The sequence below is a fragment of the Zeus faber genome, assembly GCF_960531495.2.
Source record: "Zeus faber genome assembly, chromosome: 5".
Classification (NCBI taxonomy): Eukaryota; Metazoa; Chordata; class Actinopteri; order Zeiformes; family Zeidae; genus Zeus; species Zeus faber.
The window spans coordinates 4,914,535-4,925,596 of NC_137192.1; positions in this window are offsets into that span (position 1 = coordinate 4,914,535).

Here is an 11,062-nt window from a genome sequence, read left to right on the forward strand (position 1 = left end):
AAGCCCCAGCCAATTTCAGAGCTTGTTTTTTTCTCTTTCCAAAAAAGTTCTACAATCTTTGAGTAGTCGCAACGCTCTAGTTTGATCGGTTGCAAAGAGGCAGGATAAAGGAAGGTGAACAGACAAGGGTGAAGGAATTGTTTTATTTCATGGTGAGGTGACATGCCAGCTTGGCTGGCATGTCACCTGGTATGTCACTTTCTGACTTCAAATGTTGATCTTTTGTTATTAAATATCTGTTAAAGTTACCAAAGTCAGGTAAGCAGACAAAAAAACAAAAAAGTATGGCATTGGCTTTGTAATCGATGTATTGCAGCAGGGAGGGTCACGGGAAAGCATTAAAGCTGCATTAAGTGCTACTTCTGCTACCTCTGCTCTACGCAGACGGTTTCCCGCCAAGTGACATCTGGAGCAGCAGCTGAGAGCCAAGGACTTCGTGCAATGGCCGCCAACAGTTTTTCCAGTGGATAGGAGGGTGGTTGTAAGATTATTGCCCTCTACGTAAATTTGCTTCAGTGTAGCCAATGGAATGGACCACTCGATAGCCATTAAACTGCTAGTTGTATAAACCTTAAACCATAACCTTAAACCTGTGGTGATACACGGAGAGACAAGCTCATGTTGTGATACATTTGCCATAGAAACGGACCGAAAAAGTACATGTTTGTCTATCTTTGATTGTTTGACTGTCAGTGTGGCCAATGTTTTTATGACCTCATTAGCACACACAAAAGCAGAAAAACAACAGCCGACATTCCATAAACTTCTGCCAAACATAGGGTGTGTGTATACGTATAGATGTGTTATCTTATCAGTGTTCCCGTGGACTTCGCAGCAGTACATAGTGAATGGTGATGCAGCAGTCACGTGCCGTGATCTCTGTGTGGGTAGGCAGCAAAGAAAGTTGGCAGGGGCTTTTAATGTTGTGGTTAATATATGGATATGGATGTAGTGATAGTAGTATATGGATATACACAGACACACAGACACACACACACACACACAAGCCACAACATTAAAACTACTGACAGGTGAAGTGAATAACGTTGCTCATCTTGTTCCAAGGCATCTGTCAAGGGTGGGATATATGAGGCAGCAAGTGAACAGTCAGTTCTTGAAGTTAATGGAAGCACGAAAAATGGGCAAGCCTAAGGATCTGAGCGACTTTTGAAAAGAGCCAAATTATGATGGTGAGACGTACCTACCAAAAGTGGTCCAAGAAAGGACAAGCGGTGACAGGGTCATGGGCAGCAATGGGCTCAGTGATGTGCGTGGGGAGCGAACTCTAGCTCGTCTGGTCCAATCCCACAGAAGAGCTATTGTAGCACAAATTGCTGAAAAAGTTAATGCTGCTATGATAGAAAGGTGTCAGAACACGGGCTGCGTAGTAAAAGACCGGTCAGAGTGCCCATGCTGACCCCAGTGCACTGTAGAAAGCGCCTACAATGGACAAGTGAGCGTCCCACTGTAGGCGTGAGATCTCGGCGGCACGAATGGTTATAATGTTGTGGCTGATCGGTGTGTGTGTGTGTGTGTGTGTGTGTGTGTATATATGTATATATATGTATCATCCACAACATTAAAACCACCGGCTTAATATTGTCTACTTCCCCCTCGTGCTGCAAAAACAGCTCTGACCTGTCGAGGCATGGACTCCACAAGACCTCTGAAGGTGTCCTGTGGTATCCGGCACCAAGACGTAAGCAGCAGATCCTTTAAGTCCTCTAAGTTGTGAGGTGAGGCCCCCATGGATCGAACTTGTTGTTCCAGCACATCCACAGATGCTGGATCGGATTGAACCCTAACCCCGGCCATCCACATGAGGTAGAAGAAAATGTGATTCATCAGATGAAGCCACCTTCTTCCATTGCTCCATGGGCCAGTTCTGACAGTCACGTGCCCATTGTAGGTGCTTTTGGTGGTGGACAGGGGTCAGCATGGGCGCTCTGACTGGACTGTGGCTCCACAGCCCCATTCCTGCTTCCAACACATTAACTTCAAGAACTGACTGTTCACTTGCTGCCTCATATATCCCACCCCTTGACAGGTGTCACTGGAACAAGATTAGCAATGTTATTCACGTCACCTGTCAGTGGTTTTAATGTTGTGGCTGATCGGTGTGTGTATAATTAATAAATTCATTAATTTATTTTAATTAATAATAATATAATATTAATGATTGATTGATCGATTAATTAACAGATTATAGGCTGCCACATGATCCTATATATTATCTTTAGAGGTTATGCAACATCATTATCCAACCACTCGCAATTTGTACAGTTATTCATACAGTTAGAGTTACAGCAGCAAACAATCCAAGTCAACACAAGTCAGACTTCATCCACATTCAGAATTCAAAATGCTGGTGTCAGCGCAACGATAAGACACAAGCGGCCAATCAAACTCTGACATGCCCCGCCCTCCATGCAAAGCAACGCACTGAACGATCAATACAGTTGAGTGCTGTTCTTACAAGTACTTTGAGTACATTTCATTGTTTTAAGCATATATATATATATATCGCAAATATATTTTTATTTATTTATTTATTTAAATATATTTATATATTTATATATAATATTAGGTATTTTTAAATTGAAAAAGATGTGTAAATCGAATATTATTATACGGTGTAAATCACAGTGTAGGCAGTGCCTATCTTGCCTACCCTGACTACACGTCACTGGATAGCAGGTGGTTTTAAACGTCTGAATCTGAGACAACACACACACCATCTGTATCCTAGGGGGATTGATTCATTGGCGGCTTAAGGGATAGTGTTACGGTTAGGGTAGGCTTATGGTTTTTAGACAACCGCACTTTGATTTTAGTAGCTGAGTGCGATGGTTATTGCATTGTAAGTGGCATCCACCAGCAAATATCTGGGATGGCACTTTTGGAAACCACATAAGATGAAGATGAAGTTCATTCAGCAGCCTTTTAATCTCCAAACTCCAAACATCAGAGCGTAGAGACCCGTAACTCAATAACCCGTAAATCCTTGTTGTCATTGTTCTTTATGTGGTTGAAACATTGTTGAGGTTCCAAAGTGGGCAGAAAGTCAGACAATGAAACATTAACCTCCACCCTCCACCCCTTTGACACCCTTCAACCTTTTGTACCGTGGGTTGTAAAAAAACTAGAAACATTGTTTACCTCCCCAAACGCCAAAGCACAGTATGAAAAACTACACATTGTTTTGCAATAACGTTTTAAAAAAAGTTGTTTTTATTACTCCTGTTAGGTTGAGTCAATAAAGGGTCTTTCAGATCTCTTCCAAAGCTAGGGTCACATTACATGATTTTCGAGGACGATTTGGCAACGATTTGAGATTGGGGAGAGAATCCAGGGTAGTCCAGGGGTAGTTCATGATAGTTGCACTGTAGAACCGTAGCTGTCACAATGGCGAAGCAAAGGAAAGCAGCTGTAGGGCATTTGTTTTGGTGTAAAAAAAAAATCACAAGATATTTCGCATCTCGCAGGAAGATACATTCTCGCGAGTGCTGGAGTACCGCAAACTCCGTTTGTCTGTTCGCCATCTTTAGATCTGTGCTCCTCAAAGACAGCAGTTGTTATATGTGTGCACAGAGGAGACAGAAAATCGGCAAATTCAGTTTTTAAATGTGCGCTGCCCAATCTCTTCATTGCCGTTCACGATTGAAAAAATCATGTAATGTGGACGAGGCTTAAACAAAACCATTGCTCCGAAAAGGAAGCGATCGTTTTAAATGGGAAGAATGTGCTCATTTCTGTATGTGTGAAGATTTGGCAGGTTGACCAAAGCTGAGCCAAGGGCTCAGAGCACATCTGTGGGCTATTACGGCTGTGTGTGTGTGTGTGTGTGTGTGTGTGTGTGTGTGTGTGTGTGTGTGTTTGTCATTGTAAAATATACACGTCCTCCTTGTGCACAATAGGACATTGAAACTAAACCAGAAACCCCCCCTCTGTTTCTCAATATCTCTCGATATCTCCCAGTCATATTCTCTCTTTACCACATTGCAGGAAATACACGGCAACAGGAAGTTACAGCGTGGCCAGAGGCGAAACTTGTCTGCTGTTGGCATCGGAGCGGATAGCTGGTTTAAAAACACACACACATGCACGCAAGCACACAAGCACGCACGCACGCACGCACGCACGCACGCACGCACGCACGCAGGCAAGCACGCACGCACGCACACACACTTGAATGTGACTAAATCTTCACAAACAGTTCAGTGATGCAATCCTCCAGCTTGCCAGAAAAAAATCTGAAATAGCCTCCCTTAGTTCGCTTAGGTCTCCCGCTACTAAAACCAAAAGCCGTTATTTGGAGGCATTGAAAGGAAAAATAAGAATGCTTTGCCAATATGGGAATTGAGGGATCTAATGACATTTATGTTCCTTGGCAGAAAGTCGACAGCACCTAACGTTTAACCCAATTTGGAGCAAACAGGCAACTACTTAAAAACCAACAACAAAAAACGGAGTTCACCCTGGGCTCCCATCTGGTACCAGCTTGTCTGAGCGAGGCCCTATTTATGTCAGCGTGCTGTTGAAATATTCTCCTTCCTTTGTGGTTTCGGGAGGAATGAAAACGGCCTCCCTTGGCAGCCGCCGATGCTGAGGAAGACAGAGAGAGAATGAGGGTGAAAAATAGACGCCGCAGACGTCTCGCTGGACAACTTGTCGCGAAAACAAAGTGGTGCTTGTTGCACTCTGAGTCGGAGATGTGCGCGGGAATAGTGAGAGAGAGATTTTAAAATGGCAGGGGGTGGGGGAGAGCGAAGGGTGGGCGAGGGAGGGGTTGATGAGAAAAAGTAGAATAGATAGATCAAGGGTTAGGGTTAGGGGGAGCCAAGTCCATGCTTTTCAGGGTGTCAGAATAATGCAGATAATGTGTTAAATGAAGCTCTCTTTTATTGAACTGTTAATTACACGCACTCATTTCCCGTTCTCTAGACGACTAATTAATCATTATAAACTCATCTTCATCACAAGCAGGACAATTTGTCTGGAGTTGAAGTAAGGTAGTTTATCAACCTTCCACCAACCAACCACTAACCAGACCAGACAGACCAGACCAGTCTGCCATTATATCAAATTCTGTCAGGTCATGTCTGGGCTTGCCAGGGTCAGCGGGTCACTCCACAGCGCACACAGTGCCGACTGGGCCAAAGTGATCCCTGTTACATAACATGGACCCAAAAGCAAAGAAGTGGCGAGAAAGAAAATCGCACGTATCAACGCACTGACACGGCGCCCCCCAATGTAGCCTGCTGGATTTCAGCTGCCCGTGCAAGTGTTTCCCCAAGGGTGCACGTGTGTCCGTCTACCTGCGTTTGCACCTGTGTGTGCGAGTGTGTTAGTTTGTGTGAGTCAGAGGCTTTTGATTTCCACCTATGAACTTGAGTCCAGCCAGACGATTGAATTCCGTTCACCCCCATACAACCCTGAGAAGCATACCTCATTCTCAATAAGGTATGCTTCTCAGGGTTGAGTCATTGTGGCTGCATATTTGATGTTCATACCTTCCAACTTTGAGATTTTTGTGTGAGGATTTTGTGAGATTTTATATTTCAGTTTAGTTAGTGTGGTTCAGTTATGTAATAATAAAAATCAAGGATGGAAAGAATAATGAAGGCTCCAGGCTACAACGAACACACCACCACCCCCGGCACCTTTTCTCCCTGAATTTGGCAGCTTCAGGTTGCCAGGTTTAATTGGGAAGATAGTGTCGAGTGCGTGTGATGTTTAACAACCTTATCCAGCAGCTAGACTTGAATTTTGTTATAGAAACAAAAAAACATGGTGAGTTGCGAGAAGCATACGCAACAACAATTTTCATTTAAATTTGGATCCGTTTCCAACCCGATCTAAATGTTTCAGAAGTTTCCCCCTAGGTTATAGTGATTGGTGGTGGTTTGTGGTGCTGGGTCAGGAGGGGAAACGGGTCAGATCCAACGGCGAAAATGTAAAATGATGTGACATGTGTTTCTTATAGGAATTCCTCTGTCCTTGAAAGAGCCTCCCTTCCATAATGGAGTTTGTGAATTCTCCCAAATGTTGTATTGCCGGAAGCTCAGCTCTTGAAAGACCAAGAGAACTTCAAAAATACTCTGATTTCTGAGTTACACTGCCTGAAGATGTGACGTAGATGTAATGTCTGCGTTTTGTTGAGATAAATTTAAAGGGCAGAAAATAAACAGAAAAAATATGAAGAAAAAACAAAGCTTGTTTACACAGAGATCGCAGATGTCTAATGGGGCAGAGTTATGAAACGTGATCACCAAAATAGTTTGCCAATGTCCATTCAATGATTGAGCTGGAATTGAGAAATGGTCCTCTTTGGCAAAAGTCACGGAAAAATGTTTCCTGACTGCTTTCATATTTAAAGGCCACTTCCAGTATATGTTTTTTGCATGTTTGAGTTTCTGCGGCACCTTTTGTCCACATCCTATGCATTTTTGACCAAAAAATGAAAATCTCAAATAACTAGTGATTAAAGCAAAGAAATCGTCCTCCACAAAACTTTTGAGTGGTCACTATGTTCACTTTAGCTCTTCATGGCTAGCTAGTAGCGTTGGTGAGAATCCGCCTACTTTATCGTTATCACTCACTATTATCTGTTTCAACAAAGTTTAAGTGGGACCTGAAATTGTCTTAGAGGTACGTGGCCTTTTTCAAAAAAGTTTCCTTCACTTTCTCAGATTGGAAATAACATGCTTTCTCTGCTTGTGGGTGTGAGGGATCAGAAAGAGCTGAAAAGCTTGCAAGCTTGGATAGCTTCTGTCATCACTTCAAGGGCCGAGCCGGGGGTCCGACCACGGCACACACACAAGCACCTTGGCGCAACATCGCTCGGAGTTATCAGCGTGTAGAATTGCAACGCAGTGCAAGACTCGACACTCGATGCCAGGGGCTCCTTTGGACCCCGTGGCGCTGACCTCTGTTGCAGCTGATGACGACAGTGGCTTTGAGCGGCAGTCAATATTTGCGCAGGCAGAAGTTGGGTCTAAAAGGACCTTCTGCGACCTCCAGTCTGTGCTGTTTACCCATGGCCATGGTCAAAAACAAACAGCCACTGACGACAGCAGAGATGATAGCGGCCTGTCAATCAATCAATCAATTATTCAGGCTGTCAAAACTGGTGGGTCATCATCAAGAACAGCCACGAGCTATGAAGCATCTTTTCATCAGTTCATCCACCTGCCAATGCTGGGCCTAACCCTATCTATCTATCTATCTATCTATCTATCTATCTATCTATCTATCTATCTATCTATCTATCCATCTATCTATCTATCTATCTATCTATCTATCTTTCTATCTATCTGTCTCTCTCTGTCTATCTGTCTGTCTATATGTCTGTCTGTCTGTCTGTCTATCATCCATCCATCTATCTATCACCATTATTCTGTCACCCTGAATGGCCTGCAGTTGGCTAACCCTAACCCTAACCCCAACACTAACCCCAACCCCTAACCCTAATCCTAACCCTAACCCTAACCCCTAACCCTAATCCTAACCCTAACCTTAACCCTAAACCCTAACCCTAACCCTTACCGAGCTCTAACCCTAACCCTAACCCGAACCCCTAACCCTAAGCCTAACCCGAACCCTAACCCTAACCTTCTAACCCTAACCCCCTAACCCTACCTAACCCTTACCCTTACCCTAACCCTTACCTAGCTCTAACCCTAACCCTAACCCTAACCCTAACTTAAATCCTAACCCTAACCCTAACACTAACCCTAACCCTAACCCCTAACCCTAACCCTAACCCCTAACCCTAACCCTAACCTAACCTAACCTAACCCCTAACCCTAACCTTCACCCTTACCCTAACCCTAACGCTAACACTAACCCTAACCCCTAACCCTAACCCTTACCCTAACTCTTACCCTTACCCTAACCCCTAACCCCTAACCCTAACTCTAACCTAACCCTTACCCTAACCCTAACCCTTACCTACCCTAACCCTTACCTAGCTCCAACCCTAACCCTAACCCAAACCCTAACCTAACCCTAATCCTAACCCTAACCTTAACCTTAATCCTAAAGCTAACACTAACCCTAACCCTAACCCTTACCCTAACCCTAACCCCTAACCCTAACCTAACCTAACCTACCCTGACCCTAACCCTAAACCCTAACACTAACACTAACCCTAACCCCTAACCCTAACCCCAAACCCTAACCCTTACCCTAACCCCTGATCCTAACCCTAACCCTAACTGAACATCACTGGGAAGTCAGGGAGCAGTTCTAGCATATTTCTCTCCACTAAACCACATTCTGTATGTACAGTGAGCTCCATGTTGAGCTCTTTCGGCTTTTTCCGACAGCTTGTCTGGCTGAAAGCCGCCAAAATTCCCCTTTTTTCAGATCCACACGTGTTAGGTATTATACGCCACAGTATATGAACTGAGCTGGGTTCACCCCTGGAGATGCATGGTCACGAACAAACGGGGGTTGGATGACGTTTCCACGTGCGGCTCCAGCTGCAGCTCCAATTACCCATCGGCAGAAGAACATTCCTTTGATAATGAGGATAATGGCAATAATGGTGGCGATAATGTCCCTGATAGAACCTTAAAATGAAGCGCCTTCCGCTGTCCCCAGCTACAACCTTGGACTTTATGTGGACTGTACATGTATTTTTCTACATACCAAAAGCAAAAAGTCCTGGAAATGATATTGCCATTGCTGCAGCGCAAAACAGCCGCAGCAGAATATGTGCAGCAGAGTCGGCTCCTCCTCTTTGTTTACCTTTGTGCCGGAGCTAGGAAGTTCCTTATATGGAGAAATGGGGGTGTGGTTTGTGGGGTGTGATTTACGTGTCAATTTAGAATGGTTGCAATTTTTCAACATACGCACGTGTTTAGGAACGAATGTTGGCCGGTGGTGCACTCATCATGAATCCGGTGCTGACTTTGCGTTTCCAGCTGTTTTGTGCACAAAGTACGCAAAGTACATTTCAAAGCCCATTGTGAGGGTTCAGCAAATTAGTCAAGCTGTAGTCTAAATCTTTAGTCCCATCTTCACTCCCACCATCATCGTTATTAGCGTAATTCTATTGGGGGAATGGATTTTCAACCCGCAACAAATTCAAATTCGGCACACAATTTTCTTTTACACAACAGTTACACATAACATTTTCAACTTCTTCAAAAATTCAAATAAAAATCGATTCATTTTGGATAACATCCTCTCAGGTTTACTTACTTTTTTTACTGTAATGGTATTTCTCACAGTTTATTGCCTGTCCAACCTTCACATTTTGATTTGAGCTCTTTTCCTTTCTTCTCACATCAATATGTACACAATACCACCGGTACATTTTAATCTGTGTCTTTACTGTTTACAACTGTATACATTCCATGGCAGATGAACAGGGGTAAGAATTTCAGAACCAAAATATGAATGTCTCCACCGTTTGAACGCTACACTGTTTCTTATGTGAGATCACATTTTCTTGGTGGAGTGGAGGCCTCTTAACTTTGCCTGGACTTGAATCAATGGGCGGCAGATCTCCTTGAGAGAGGCACCGTATTAAATGCTATGTACTTTATACCCTGTACCCCCCTTTCCCCACCACTGTAACTCTCCTCTAAGTCCCCCAGGCCTATTCCTGGAACCCAGCTTGTTCTAAGCACACGCAGTTAGGAGCCAAGTTACCAAGTCTCTCTCCCTCTCTCTCTCTCTCTCTCTCTTTCTTTCATACACACACACACACACACACACACACACACACACACACACACACACACACACACACACACACACACACACACAAATACACACACATGCACGACCAGACCAGGGCTGAAAAAATTACACCCGCCCCCTTCCACATCCCCCCTCTCTCCTTACATAACCGCCGGTGTGTGTTACAGCACGAACAGCTTACAAACTTGCCATAGGCGCTGCTGATCAGTACAAGAGTAGTAGATGTGCTATCTGTAGGAAAGAACGATGACCATATATACAAACAGATAACTAAAATAAAATAGTTTTTAAAAGTTTTATGCCAGTTTAAGGCCATATTATTAAAGAACGGATGAAGTGCGTTAAATATAGCAGCTGGAATCCGACCCGGCACCACGAGTCGATGGGAGAGGAAGAAGGAGAAGGAGAAGAAGGCTTAGAGGAAGTGTTTCAGCGTGTTGTTACGCTTGAATTGCTTCCGCATCTGCTTGCGTGTTATTTTCTAGAGGCAGATATCAAGGGGCGATCGGACTCGCTCTCTTCACCGCGCCATATACAGTATCTACAATTTCACTGCGCCGCCTTCCGACACCCTATATGAGCCCTATCAAGCGGCAGACGGCTGGCGGCAGCGTTACGGGGGTCTCCTAAGGATTTTGTTTATTTAGCAAGGTGGATGCAGAGCTGTCTCTTCCCTCAAATCAGGACCTTGTTTTACTTCCCAGAAAGCCCTATCCCACACACACACACACACACACACACAACACACACACACACACACACACACACACACACACACACACACACACACACACACACACACACACACAAACCCAGTTAGCGTGCCACACCGTCAGTGCCGGGGCGAACAGTAGCCGCTAGTTGCGTTCCCTAACGCCCACAGCTGCCAAATTCCCAGGCCCAGTGGAGCGGAAACATTTTGGGCCCGATTGTTATACTGTAGGAGGGGTTTTTTAGCTTGTGGGTTGGTGGGTGGGTATGGGGGAGTTGGGGACAGTGTTTGAAGGATGGACAGCGACAAAGTGAGTGGGAGTGGGAGCAAAAGCGGAACCTGGACAATGTGGTTCTTTATTCTTGGAAGGCTCACCCCCTCTCTCTCCCTCCCTCCACCAGCGTTAGTCTGGCATACAAAGCTAGCACCCCATTCTGTCCCCATCAGCGGAGAGAGGAGAGAGGAGAGAGGAGAGAGGAGAGAGAGGGCCCTAATGAGGTCTCGCGGGAGGTGTAGTGTTTTCTTTTTATTAATGTGACGGTATGTCAGGCCGTGTCAGCCGAGGTCAGCTCCCGTGCCTTTCTGGAGACAACCTGCTCCTCTGACGGAAGTGGAGCGGGAAGGCTGAGATGCTGT